Below are 15,062 nucleotides of genomic sequence, written 5' to 3'. Positions count from 1 at the left end.
TATTTAACTACCTGTTAGGCAGGGCATAGGGAGCAGTTGGGGTTTCATGCAGAATTAAAAGCCAGCACAGTCAACTTGAAAAAAGACTTTTTACTTGCTTATAATTGCGTGTCATGGTTTAACCACAGCTGGCAACTAAGCACCACACAGCCGCTTGCTCACTCCCCCCCGCTCTAGTGGGGTGGGGAAGAGAATTGGAAGAGTGAACAAGCTCATGGGTTGAGATAAAGACAGTTCAATAGGTAAAGCAAAAGCCACACACACAGGCAAAGCAAAACAAGGAATTCATTCACTACTTCCCACCGGCAGGCAGGCGTTCAGCCATCTCCAGGAAAGCAGGGCTCCATCATATGTAATGGTGACTCGGGAAGACAAACGCCATCACTCCAAATGCCCCCCCACCCCCCCCTTCCCCCAGCTTTATATACTGAACATGATGTCGTATGGTATGGAATATCCCTTTGTTCAGTTGGGGTCAGCTGTCCCGGCTCTGTCCCCTCCCAACTCCTTGTGCACCCCCAGCCTACTTGCTGGTGGTGTGAGAAGCAGAAAAGGCCTTGGCTCTGTGGAAGCACTACTCAACAATAACAAAAACATCTCTATTATCAACACTGTTTTCAGCACGAATCCAAAACACAGCCTTTTACTAGCCACTATGAATAAAATTAACTCTATCCCAGCCAAAACCAGCACACTGCATTTATATAGCAAGAGAGAAAAGGGCTAAACTAGTAAAAAGAACAAGAAAGCATGAGTTTTTTTAAGCAAATCTTTAACATTTGACATCCAGCTGGCACAGGGCAAGACTTCAGGTTTTGCAAGCTGACATGCTCCTTTAGCGTGAAACGGTGACACTAGTCAAGATCCAACTCAGACCTTGGGCTCTCTCTGTTACAAGCCATGGAGGCTCTTGCTGGGACCTTCACAAGTCCTTTTAGCTTCACATCTATGGAAAATACTCAGAACTTGAAAAGACCACAAAATATTGGAGGTCGCAGCCAGACACCACACCCTGGGGCATGGCTATCGACAGCCTCACTGCTGGTCGGAGGGAAGGAAGGTGTCCCCTTGCACACATAAAGCAAGGGGCACGCTCAGGGCACACTGCCCGCCAGTGCACTGCAGGGTGGCAGCAGTGCCAGACAGAAACGTCCTCCTCTTGGCTTGCAACCCGGCACTCCAAATCACATTCCCCAAATTTCCCTGTTTTAATGGAAAGCCAGAACCAAGTGTCATCATGTCAGAGCAAAAATGAGCAATGCCTCTAACAAATCCAAAGCAGCAGCTCTGCATTTTGATTACTCTTTTACGCCCAATTGGCCACATTTAATCTTGTGAAGAACTCGAAGCAGATATTTGCTTCAGTGCAATTACAGCCACATACAGAACATTGGCAAATGCAAACAATATAGAATTTCCACTTGACGGCAGATTAATTTGGTGTGATGTTTTCCCTTGAGAGGTCTTAAAGGCCTGCAGTTCTGAAAGTACCCTGCAGTTTGTATTTACAGTACTATGGATGTTGAATAGAAAGAGAGAAGCATATACTCATTCTGAACTGGTTTCCTTTGCCTCCGTACATTAAAAAAAATTAACTGAGCATAGCACACTTCCACTGCTTTTCTCATAATGCAATATGGAAACATGATTTCCCTGCAGAGCCTATAGAGAAATTCAGGTGGTAGTTCCACTTTATAAACATAGTAAGTAAAACACAAGCAATGCTACAGACTAATTTCCTCTCAGGGAACAGAGAGACAGGTCTTCCCTCCAGAAGGGTCCCATCCTTTGAGACTGGCGTAAGCGTCCAAAAGGGAGCTTATAGCTAATGATGGAAAAAAATCAGTGAAGTTATAGCTTTCACAGGCCTCTTACTGGCTGCCACAGCAAGGAGATTAGATTTCAGTGAGCATGGTGTTTGAACCACTCCTGGCACTTGGGTCTCCTCCACCTCGGTCTGCCTGGGGATCATTTTTTATTGCAGACCATGCCGAAGCCGTTTTGTGACTAGTCTTTTCAGTTGCCTTACTAACCACTCCCTTCACCTCTCTGTAACTCAGCCTATGCCAAGCCAAATGGCGCTATATTAAAGCACAAGGTTATATATGAAACACAACGGATCTAAAATCTCCGTGCATTGAGCCCAGGCAGGACAGGTCATAATTCCCAGCGAGTTGCATGCCTGGAAACATCTGTGGTTGCAGGCAGAACTGAAAGTGAACAACTTCCTGTCAGAGTGACTGAGCCTAAATTTACCCCAGCTAAGGCTTGTTGGCCATTGCAGGACTAATTCAGCTGGCCAAGGACAGTCGTAGATTCCCCTGCCACGCGTGACTTGCGTGGGAGCAGTAAGTCCGGCTGGAGCTGCAGCCCACCAGGAAAGCCAGGGCACTGGCAAAGCAGGACTGCTGGCTGGATGTCACTGTACAGGTGTATAATGGATGCTTCCTTTTCAACCTGGAAAAACAAAACCAACCAAACAACAAAGAACAAAAGGTCAAAACACTGACCCAAAGACAATCACGTAGCTATCCAACCCCAGGACATAAAATTCCTTTTTCTAGAAAAGCCTGGGCTGGTTCCAGCACTTTGCATTGCTGCAAAGTTCAGGCAGTGGGAGGCAGGTCCCTCCATCTCCTCGCAGTTTCTCCACCCTCCAGCAGATGACAGTACCTGAGCCCACCACGACCTTCCCTCTACGCAAGGGATGCAGCATCATGGAGGCAGTATGGCAGGGGCACAAGTGCAGGCTCAGTAGTTGATGACAATTAAGCAGTCCTAATCTCTGACTGTGCGTTGCACACTGAGGTGGCTTATTGCCCCTGTGCTTAGTTAAGCAAAAGTCTCTTAAAATTACAGCTGGAATCAAGACACAGGAAATGAAAACAATATTGGGGGTGGGTGCAGGTATATCTTGTGCTACAATTTAAAGATCCAGAGTTGCTGACTCTTTGCAAGCTACTAGTTTGGCCTGAGAAACAAAGAACACCTTCTTTCCACCACAGCCATGCCTGCTAACAACAAGGCATTTGGTCCTGGCGTGCAGCTGTCATTTTTGCTGCTGCTGAGTCAGGCAGAGGAAGCCCCACTCTCCCCTGCAGGTGTACTGCCTCTGCAGCACCAGCTATAATCACATTTGTCCAGTGCCCTCGCTAAATATTACCTGCCAAAAGCAATGTCAGTTGAGACTGCAGGCAGGGTGGAAGTGATCAGAATGGCAGGTTCAGACATACTAATGGACAGAGCAGCATTGATGCTACCATCTTTTCCATGCCTACTCCTTCCCCAGTGCAGAGCAAACACTGAACTTTATTTACGAGCACCTATCCATTCTGTGTGCTTATGAAGAAGCAACCTCCAGCACTGCGGTGGAGCTGGTGTACTTTCCACACAGTGAGCCTGTGAAGGAGGAGGGGTATCTTAGCCCCTTTTCACAGACAAGGCACCTGGATGACTTTGCCTGAGCTGCAGCAGGATTTTGGGGAAAAGCACAACGGGATTGCTCTCCAGCTTCCAGAACTGGCAGGGAAGCATGAGAATAGTTTTCTCACATGAGATATCTTGCCTTCACCAGCTTTTCCTCCCAGGCTTTCAGCAATGATAAATACAGAGAATATTGCTGCGGGCATGTCTGCACTGTGTTATTTATCCTTTGGATTTACACTTAGGGTTTTATTTGTAGAAGGAAAGTGGGACCATAAATCTGCTCTGCAAGGAGCCAAGGGAAGGGAGGATAGAAATTTTCAACAAGTTTCATGGAAGAAGATGATGCCAATGACAGGTTTCCCATGGAAAGAAATGCCAGCCAGGATATTGCCCAGGTATGCACCATGTATAGTGGCAACAACTAAGAGTGTCAGCCTTTTTCTTGTCGGTGTATTAATTCATTCCTCCTTGCACAGGTAGCTTTGGGGTTTCTGCAGCAAGAATGGCCCTCTGATGGGAACTTCTTAATTCATAGCTTTTGCCTTTTTTCTCAAAAAAAAAAAACAAACCCAAAAACACAGCCCAAAAAACCCACACAACAAAACCAACCAAAAAAACCCCCCAAAAACAAACAAAAAAACCCCACCAAAAAACCACCAGACACCACCAAAACACAACACTTAACTAAGTGTGACCAATACTAACTTGTCAGGGTTGAGTACCAAGCCACTGGCCAAGCCTAAGTTGACCACATTCCAGAAGAACCATTCTGTTTGCGGCCTTCATGACTGATGAATGAACACCGATTGCTCTTCAGACACAGCACCCTAAGTAACATGCCAGCGCCTGTAGGCAGGATGAAGGCAAGCCAGTCTTACAGCAGATCCCCTGGTTCCTCATTACACTGGCCTGTTCCACTTTAGCCCATGGCTCTCAATTCTGCTTTAGCTTTGGCGCTGCTCACCAAGACCAAGTGAACTTCTTCTGCATAACCCTGATGTCTAGATCAGATCTGCCCAGCTCCTGCCAGCCCTTCCAGAATTGCAAAGCACTGTCAAGTCCACTTGCCAGACAATATTCTCCTCCAATTATTTTTTGTCTTGTATCTTCCTGATAACAAGGCTGAGCTATGTGTTACTGTGGAGAGGGGCTTCAAAATAGCTTATGCTTTGCAAATTTACTTCATAGTCTGAGGTTCAAAGAGTATATGCAGCTCCTGAAGCCAAGTCAAACAGGAATCTAGGGCCTACGAGGCTTTCAACAGTTAAGTTTTCTTTAGCCTACAATTATTTTGCTTAGAAACTAGACCCTTGATCTGTTGCAGGAGGCTGCAGTTTAATAAAGTCAAACAATTTGCTCTTTGCAATGTACTATTTGTGGTACAAGTATCACTGGTTTATACCGCTCCCCCTCACCACTGCCTCCTGGAACCTCGACTGTTTATATACAGAAAGCACTCCCAGGAAGCACTCCTAAAAATACCCGTTGATGTTAGCTGAGGATCTGGTTCTGTCTCTCCTCCTCCTGCTTCTGCCTCCATAACATCCTTCCATCATTTTCATGCTCAACAACGCCGGCTGTTCAAGCAACCTTGTTCCTGTCTCACCCTCAAAAAAAAAAAAAAAAAAAAAAAAAAATCTTTCCTTTCCTTCCTCCTCTGCCAGTAGCCATTCCCCACCCTGGCACAGAGCTACTTCCACGATGTTGCCATGACATGTCCCATCTAGTGTTTTCTCACTCGATCACTAAATTACAGTGAAATCCACATCATCTTTGTCAAATCCTTGAGTACACCTACTTGGGTCTGCCCACTTTTCAGACAGTAAGAAGGGGCCAAGTTGGGGCAAAAATAGTACCAGAAAAAGAATAACATCTTTTACTTTCCTTTATAAAGGGCCGTTTGAAGACTGCAAAACAAGATGCAGTACTCTCCACAGACTAACTTTTGAAACCACTCTCAGGGAAGTTACCCTGGAGACAAAGTATCTCCCAATGGAAATACCATTGCAAATAAACATATTTTCACAGTAGTACAAGTAGAAAATCTGCATGGCAAAAATCCAGCCAGCTGACAAAAACATCAGTTATTAAACCAGGTAAAATTCAAAAGCAGGTCTGGGACTCAGCTCACACGTCTGATCTGTCTCTTGCCCAAGATGTGGGCAGAGCCTCCCTTCACAGAAAATGCCACTCATCAAGGGATAGGGTCTTTCAGTTCCTGCAGCCTGATCCTGCTGGTTGCCAGTCATCCTCATGACCACAAAGATCTTCCAGCGCATTCAGTAGGTGCCCAGCACAGAGATTCATAGCAGCACAAAGGATCTTTGATCCTTCAGTCTGTCCACATATCACCCAATTGACTTGAATGTTTCTCTTCTGTAGGTGTTCAGCAGACAGACCCTAAAATTGAAAGCTCAACTCTGCTGTTGTTAGCGGACAAGATCTAGCCTTGTGGTTATTCCCAGTGTAAAACTCTTCTGAAAGCCAGTTGCTGCTCTACAAACCCCTTTCTATTAAAACAAAAAATCTAATTAATCTAATTCTTCCTAATTCAATAGTATCAACAATGAAATATTCACAAAAATTTACAGCCAAAATTATTTATCAAAGCCCTTAAGATTGATTTGGAGGACCAACCGTTCTTAGACAAAAATTCCCAAAACCCGAGAAGGACAGAACTGTAAGAAGTGAGACCCTGATAATTTTTGCACAAAAACCATTTAGGTTGCTTACAGTAAATAAATAAATAAATAAATTCTTTACAAAACCCCCACCCATCATTGGAAAACCATCAGCCAGCAAAGAGCAAGCAAGGAATTATTTGCTCAGCTCTGGTGACAATTGGCTGTTACTAGAGTTATTCTGACACATTGTTTTGGAGAACATCTGTTTCCACTCCGACTTCTTTAACTTTCAGATGTGAAAAACAAAAGCTCATTTTCATGCCATGTCTCCCATCTTCAGTTGGCAACAGTTACATGATTATGAAGTTATTGTTATGCTGGATGATCTGTTCATCAGTTTATATTTTCCTATCATATCTATTTTTAGCTGCTCATTAGTATTACTTGGAGCCTCTCCTATAAATCTTAAACATTTATAGCACATCTCGACAATTCATCAAATGGAGCCAACCTCCAAGGAAAGGAAACCCAAACCACTTCCCCCTGCTCAGCTGAATGAGATTCAGATCCTTGTCTTTTAAACTTCAAACTCAACATTTTCCCATCTGCTCTTTATACACAACAGCCCTTTCGCTCCGCACCAATATTTTATTCTCCATTCATAACTTTTTACTTCCCTCCAGAGGTTTCCTGATGCTTTTAGTCTGCTGTACTCATAGAGGCCTTGGATTTTGGAGGGTTCTTCCCTCCCCACCCCCCCCCCCACCCCCCGCCTCCATTGAAGGGGAAAAATAATCATTCAGCAATGAATGGCCACTTTTCATTACTCATTCACAAGAGAAACACAGCAGGATCCCAGGGCTGGACTCAAAGACACTTTTCTTTGCCATTCTCACAAGAGGAAAACAGCATTTTATCAGAGACTATTCAAACTAAGCATACTTGGAAAATTAAATTTACTTTTTACTCTCTGTTCTATTCATTGACTTTCATTTCTAATCCTCTGTGCATGCACGTATAACTACAAATCAGCTGCACAATTTTTGTAGCTATGACCACGCCTGGATGTACCAGCACATGTGATTTGGCCAGGTCACCCACGCAGGGAACATTTCTGAAGGGTTCAGTCCGTAACAGCCAACGACAAGATGATTTCAAGAAATCATAACCGGAAGGTCTTGCCCGGCCAAGAGTTTTTGCAGAAGAAAAATCTCCATTCGTGAAGAAATGCCACCCCCTGCCAGGCAGCACTCGGCTGCTGGGAAAGGCTGTGCAGCAGCTCCTGGCTGGTGGGACCAAATACCGCCACGGGCCAGGGGAGATTGTTCTCCTCCTCAGGTCTCCTGGGGAAATCCCAGCCTTGCACGTTCTGGACATTCAATAGCTAAGCAACACATTTCTGAGATGCAACTGTTAATTGTCTGTATGTAATTAGCTGATACCTGACTGGAACACACAACTGATTAAAAAATCAAGACTGACCATCTTTTTCATTTCCTACTTATTGGAATTAATCAAAGGAGACATCATATAACAAGAAATGCAAACTGTACCAAGGAAAACAGTCCTGGCATGCACATTAGTCTTATGGAGTGGCTTTAATTTAAACAGCTCATCTGACCAGGCAGAATAGCTGTCTGTTACTTTTTAGGGAGGTAGGGAGTGCTCGGGAGAAGGCAGTAACAGAAAGGAGCATTTAGATTTTTAAAACCAAAGTTGCTTTCCATCAATTCACACAAATCTTCAATTCACCTGATGTCCTTACCTACTGTCATCTTTCATGGAAGGGAAAAAGACCAAAAACCACCAACCAACCAAAAACCCAACAAAACCAACTGGTTTAGACTCAGTTACGCCTCCGTGTGATTACACCCTGATTTTATGGTCACTATAACCTCCAGCAAGCCTTCTAATTTTTAACCCATCCTGCTTCGCACTACAGACAAATGCCATCTTACCTGCATCTCTGCTATCCCAGATCCTTTTGGTCAGATGTCAAGTATCAGTGCCATAGCGGTCCATCTGGCCAGTCATCCAAAAGCATTTCAAGAGATGAATATTAATACATCTTTTTCAGGTTAGTCAAGTTGAGAACAGTCATCCCAATGCTCAGAAATATCTGCCTGCCAATAAAGATGTTGGCTTCCTAAAAAGTAAAGAAATAAGTTTTAGGCTACTTGAAACAAAAAAATCATGGGAGGCTAAAAATTCTGTAAATTCTAGTAGTTATCCCATGCAATGTACTGCAAGAGCACTTCTGGGGTGCTGCGACTGTACTGGCAGAATATTACACCATGGAATATCAGTTCACAATGTGGAACAAACATTTTGAAAAAAAAAAAAGCAAACTGTGCAGGCACAATGACTCACAGAGATGAGAGATTACAGCAGCAAACCAAAGCAAGTTGAAGAAAGCACTACCATATCAAGATCACCTCCCCACCCCAACCACTTTTCCCATCAAAAGTGGTATGCCAAATTCCTTACAATTCTTTCAAATTAAAACATAAGATTAACTCAAGATTGACACAAACTACAAGGTTCAAATCTTATCCAGATTTCCCTTAGCACTAGACAGTTACAGGCCTAGGATCTTAAAGTTTATTATGGTAATCACAACCTTGGATCCCGAATCACAGCTAGACTCAGACACACATACAAATCACCCCTGTATCTACCTAAGCAAGGATTGTATTTCTGCCAGCTCCAGATGTTCAGATGTTCAACTCCTGTATCACCCACCCATCCTTTTCCATTGTGCGAATGTCTTTATAAAGCATGGGATTTTATTGTTATTATTATTATTTGCCTTAAGGTTCATTGTTTTCATTATTTTCTTGACAAGGGCAATAAACTTGTATTCCTCCTCCTCTCCCCTTGCCAGGGAAAGCTGAGATTCTCTGGTAGATTTAGGAGTGCGTACCATGTTATGAGACATGGAAAAAGCTACGAGAGCTAGAGTACTGCCACCTGGTACACCACAGACGTGTCCTAGGGCTAAAGCAGCTGGGAGCACATGCTGTTTCATTTATTCGGCTATGCCTTAAAATGAGCAGTGCCAGGGAAGGATGTATACACACATATATATTACGGCTTCATCAACATCCGTGACATTGGGACATTTAACAAATCTCTTCGCTTACCAGCAGCTCCAAGCTCTGCTCTGTCACTTTTGGGAAGGAACAGCCCTTTGTGAGCCGTCAATCACACTCAGATCACTACTTAAACTGAGATGATTCCCACCAGAAAGTGGAAATTTGACCAGGCCCTGTGTTATCACATACAAACTGATGGAACAAATCTGTGTCTCAATTTGAAAGGAATCATTTACTGACAGAGCCATAACCAATCAATTATTTTTTAAAATTTTATTATTTTAAACATCTGGAAAGACCATACCATTTATACAAGGCTTTAGTCTTTAGAGGGAAGATTTAGCTCCATTAGCCCATATGATGCGTGAATTGCCCAAGGTTGAAGCTACCCTTTTAGCAGTGTTGTATACACATACTCAGATGAGAGTTCGGGCGCAGAAGCAGGGAGAAAGTTGCATGCCACTAAAAAGTAAACGTTATAAGATGAACCGCTACATAGTGTAAAGGAACCCATCTGTAACAACAAAAACATCATTATTTGGTTTTGTAACTAATGGTATAAACATTTTATAACATCAAGGAATAGAAGTCAGAAACAGCAAACACTTGCAATCCACATTAATGCTAGCAGGCTGCAAGAGACGGGCCCCACGACACGGCTGGGACCACGAGCTTGCAGCAGGCTGGAGTGGGGCCGCCTGGTGTGTGCCAAGCCACCATCCCCCTCTGCTTCCCTTTAGACCTTCCTCTGATGCTATTGCTCACCCTCCCAGGGGCAGAGGGATGCTTTGGCCATGAGCACAACTGCTGCATGACCGCAGGGTGACTAAAGAGGGAGAGAAGTGGCAGGACACGCACCTTGAGTTGCTCCCGTGAGCCAAAGCTCATCTTGTCCAAAGGTCTAAACTCCCACCAGAGCTTCGCACAGGTTGTTTCTCACAAACATAAATACGGGCTTGAGGTTTTCACTGTCCTGTCATGGCTGCCCGAAGGATTTAGAGTTCAGGCTGAAGACTTTTAGTAATTTCTGCCACAGCAACATAGCAGGGCTCTGGAGACACCGATGGTATTTATAGCAGCCTGAAAATTGTACCTCTTCTCACCAACTGAACCAGTTCCCTGAGCTGAACGCTACAACTAATTGAGAGAAGACTGTCATGTACTGTCAGCTAAATTTACTGCTGGTCCTCAAGATCAGGTTGTGCTGACTGCATTGTGACAGCAGTGTCTAAAGGGAGGTCATCTTCATTTCTAAATTTTCCCTCTAGGAACAAGAGTTTCTTCTGCATTTGCACTGCTAGGTTTCTATTTATAGGCTTGAACCCTGTGATGTAATCTTCCTCTTTGTTTCCAAGGAAACAATATTTGATGTATTCTACTTTCAAGTTTTCCTTCCTTCCCTCTCCCCCTCTCCCCGCTCCCTCCCTCCCTTTTTAAAGGGATAAGTCAATAGGTAAAACCTGTACATACTTATCTCTGACATGCAGCACAGTTCTCTCTAAAACCAGGCTTATTCATAGCACTGAAAAATTCAAGACATTTCAAAAATATGCTTAGCAATAATTTTATGCAGTGTTTATACATATCACTTTTCTGATAGTAAGTGAGCTATAATTGCAATAGGCAGCAACTCCTACTGATAGCTCAATTTTTTTCCAAAAACTTCAGTTCTGCATCTCAGTCCCAAGTCCTCTTTTCCTGGAAAGACTTTTTTTTTTTTTTTTTTTTAAATCCTCTCACTGACCACCCATCCAGCTTTCCCACGGTTTTAGTCCTCAAGCCTGAGCTCCTGACAGCCAACCCTGTCCCTGGGCACTCCCTTTCCAGTGGCAGGACATCTCCTGACACCCTTCTGCACGCTCCTCTCTGGCACCCGGCGGTGTTCTCAGGTCTGCTGTAGCTTTGAGTTCATTTAATTCACATGAAAAATCCTCTACATGAATGTTCTTTTAAACAATTGGCTGTCACTTCGTTGTCTGTAAATTAGGAAAATGCAGGGGATTGAATTCATAATTCATACTGAACTCAGCATCTGCAACAGCTGAAATAAAGTGTGTTGAATGGATTCGTGGAGAAATGCGAGTGCTTTGGAGTCTTAATGGAAAAGCAATGGGTCAAGCTAAAAGCTTTCCTTAAAATCCTCAGTGCTAGCATGTTTATATGGCTGGGTTGAAAGGTGTGGGAGACTGGCTGGTTTCACAAAGAGAGACTATTTTAACATTTTAACTTAAAAATTATGAGTAGTAATTCTCATAAATGCAGTTGATTAATTCTGACTGGGAAACATGCGCTCATTTGTTACTGTCCTGCCTTGTGCCTCACTGACATAAAACAATACATGAGCTGGACTGATGATCACCTGCTCTACGTACAACGAAGTTACAGTCAGAATTTTTTTTTAGGAGTACCCATTTTGGAACATAAAAGGGCAGGTAAAATCCCAATCTAAATGAGATAATGTGGACCAAGAACACGGAATAAGAGTTTGTGTGGTGAAGGGGAGAAAAGGTTATAAAGCACATGCTGGATATACAGTCAGCAAGTATTACAAATTTTATGCTATCAAAGAAACTATCAAAGTGAACATAGAAATTATCTGCAGTCAGCATCTTTCATTTTGGGTCATACAGTTTGTGGACTAACGTCCATGATTCCTGTGTTAGCGCCAAAAAAGGCCAGGTTCTTTTCTGAGGTGTTTGATCTTGACGCAGAATCTCCAAGTCATTCCACAAAATCTCTGACTCACCAACAGCAAGGGACATGGGGTGGGAAACTGACATGATCTAGACCTCTGCCAACATCTCTGGATGCTTTTCAAAAATTCATCACAATTATTCCTCAAAACCGTAAAATATAGGTTTCCGACATTGCATTCCTACTGGAAGCTGCTCCAGGAAGCCATTTCTCTCCTCCTTCCACCTCAAAAGCATTTGTAGTCAGTTTTATCCCAGGCGATTGTGGTTGTTATCAAGCCTTCACATCTCCCAGTCCAACCATGGCTTAATGATTTGACGACACTGTCTCCTTCCTAGTGGTTACTCAGTCTCTTGGAGAACCTCAGTAAAAATCACGTTTGTCAGGAAAAAGGGAACAGTAGCAAGCTTGAGTGTTTGTCACTAGCTTTTGTTAGTTTATTTCTGAAGCAAAACATTTCTGGTAGCTAAAATGCAGAGCACATTTCATGGTCTGGCAATGCATTGCTTTAGAGATTGTGGTTCTGTAAAGAGCGAGCTTTATCAAGTTTGTTTGCTTCTCAAAGACACTCCTTGGCAGTGGACAGGTCCAATTGGGTCTCTGTAAATCAAATGCTTATTTGATGTCAGTGAAACTAAGATGCAACTGCTGTTTTGCTCAAGGTTGTCAGAAAGCTTTTCAGTAATCACTTTCAGCCAGAATAGATGCTCAATTGTTCTTCTTTCCTGCTGCAAGGGGGAAAAAACAGCAGCTTGCTCTTCCTCAATAATTCCCTCATATTTCATTTTTAATCTCTTAAGCAAATTACAAGTGAAGACCTTTGATGTACGCGCCAGCCAAACTCATTCATTTCTCAGTACTTGCTGGACTAGAGAGGATCTCCTGTTCTTATGCATGTGGATGATAATAACAACTTCAAAGCCCCCAGGCATGTGTTAGCTTTCCCTGATTTCCTTTCTAAGTATGCGTTTTGTGGGCCAACACCAGTTAAGACCCATAAACAGCTGCACTTGAATGCCATCTATTAAGGCAGTCTTGCTATCTCTCATAGTGTAACAACTCTATTTCTAGTTCACAGAACTACTTGGTCTGGCTTTTGTATTTTTCCTGAAATGGAGTACCTCATTTCCTATATTTACGGTGTTCTCAGCTTAAAAGAGTCTGGAACCTGATCAAACTCAGAGCAAAAAAGCCATTAAAAGGCACTTGCCTTCAGGTGGTGTGGAGCATTCCTGGCGGATTATGAGGCATTGTTTTGCTGTTGTGGGGTTTTACGACCTGAAGTGTACTTGATTACTTCTAGGAGGACGGGGTAGGTTGGGGTCGTAACCATATGGTACCACAGGACCAGATGTTCCTAGTATGGCAGAACAGCTGCACCTGAGCAGCGGTTGGGAAAACTTCCCCCAAGCTGGCTCAGGAAAAAATGAAAAGGGGACATATTTCAAACTACTTAATGTCATAAGTTATTATCATTATTTAGTCTGTTGAACTCATTATCAGAACACTTGGAGGCGAAGAGCACGGAAGAGTTAAAGAGAATAAAGAGAAGTCACATAAATAAGAAAAACCACCACCAGAGACAATTTACGTTGGAAGAAAAGAAATAGTTTTGGAAAAGCTGTAAAACTTCATGCTTCAGGCTTCCAGCCAAACTTTATCTAAGGAGGTGGAGTGGGGAGATTAAACAGATTTTCTGCGGGGCAGAGAATTTGTCCCATAAGTGGGGGGCACAGATTTCATGTAGTTTCCTTTAAGGCTCTTATTACTGACCACGGTCAGTGGTACAGACACCGGATTAATGGCACCAGCATGGCAACTCTGCTGTTTCTCTACCTGCACTGCCAGCCAGAAGCCTGTACCAAGAGGACAGCAAGTATCAACCCAATTCCTGGCTCTCAGGTCTATTTAAGTCTAGATTTGGCACTCAGTATACCATGAGATTACTCTGACCTGAAACCTGCTCTCAGCATGTCTGGACAAAACTTTCTGATCAGAGTTACGTACCAACTATGCATTATTTTTGTTTATTTTTTTAAAAACACGCTATGCTTAGGATTAGGTTGGAACCACACATTTCTGGAATCTCTACAGCAACATGTTATTAAGGATATAGTGAAGGAGAAGAAAAAACCCTTGTTATCCCAATGAACAATAAGAGGAGAAACAGACTGTGGCAGTTTCCCAAATTGTCATCAAGAGAATTTAAGTGCAATCCTGTGGCATGCTAGGGACAAAACCACCTTGAATTTTGGCAATGCCATTTTCCTTGTAGGGCTGTTTAAATGGTATAAACTATTGAAGGTGCCCGATTTTTGGACCTCAGGAGCATGTCAGGATGCCCTGCACAGCACAGCATGATGTACTCACTGGTTAACACTCTCTCTGCAGGGTTTCTCTGGTAGATGCTCTTCTCACAGGGCTTCCTCTTAGCATCAGCTGAGAAACAGGGGAGTAAGCAGTTTGGGGCCCCAGACCTTCCTGTTCCCGGCATTCTTCGGTATGGGAAGGTAACAAGAAAGCCCTCATCCCGTATTTTTCCACATTACTGTGTCTTGGGAGCTATACTCCGCTTGAACACAAATCTCCCAGAACATTTTTTCTGCTGACAGAGAGAGAAAAAGCAGAACAGTGAACAAAACGCCTCTCAGAGCCCCGGCCCCAGCCTCACCCCCAAGCCCAGGGAACCTCGTTCACGGCCGGGGTCCTTCCTTCCTAGCCCCCAGGAGCTTGCTTCGTCCCTAGCCTCAAATACTGTCTTGTAAACACAGCCATTACTGCTGGGCTACTAGCCCTGTCAGAGACATAGCAAGAGATGCACCAGCCAGTAAATTTGCTTCCTACCAGGTCAAATCCAAGTTACCCTCCTGACAACACTGCCCAAGCAGCTCATAAACCAGTACTTCTACCCCTTTTACTACTTGGACAAACAACATCAACTGTTATCTTCAAGAACACTTGCTTATTGACTAATACTAAACAATATAAAAAGTAACATACCATGAATCTATCATTTTTGATGGACCTTTCAGTTCTCCCTACTTTCAGAATTTCAGAAATGCTCCTAATGTGATGACTTAAAACATTCAAACACTGAAATCCTTGCTCTGTGAAGCAAAGTTGTCCTTTGATTTGATTTGCAGAATGGTCTCACGAGTCAACGTGATTCCGATTCCCCTGCTGATCGAAGCTAACACAACAGACATGTGCCTGAAATACAGTA

At 43.4% G+C, this 15,062-nt stretch overlaps 1 long non-coding RNA gene across 1 annotated transcript; it reads right to left on the bottom strand.

Moving 5' to 3' along the window:
* Positions 1 to 884: 884 nt before the first annotated feature.
* On the bottom strand, positions 885 to 15,062 carry LOC142602623 (uncharacterized). The gene is made up of 4 exons (XR_012836376.1): positions 14,840 to 15,062; positions 14,210 to 14,444; positions 8,009 to 8,196; positions 885 to 2,457 (listed from the first exon to the last, which is right to left on the bottom strand). It is a non-coding gene; the product is annotated as an uncharacterized LOC142602623 (long non-coding RNA).

Source organism: Balearica regulorum, chromosome 7, assembly GCF_011004875.1.
Source record: "Balearica regulorum gibbericeps isolate bBalReg1 chromosome 7, bBalReg1.pri, whole genome shotgun sequence".
Classification (NCBI taxonomy): domain Eukaryota; kingdom Metazoa; phylum Chordata; class Aves; order Gruiformes; family Gruidae; genus Balearica; species Balearica regulorum.
The sequence above is the reverse complement of the archived record's forward strand: the minus strand, read 5'-3'. Positions and strand labels throughout refer to the sequence as shown.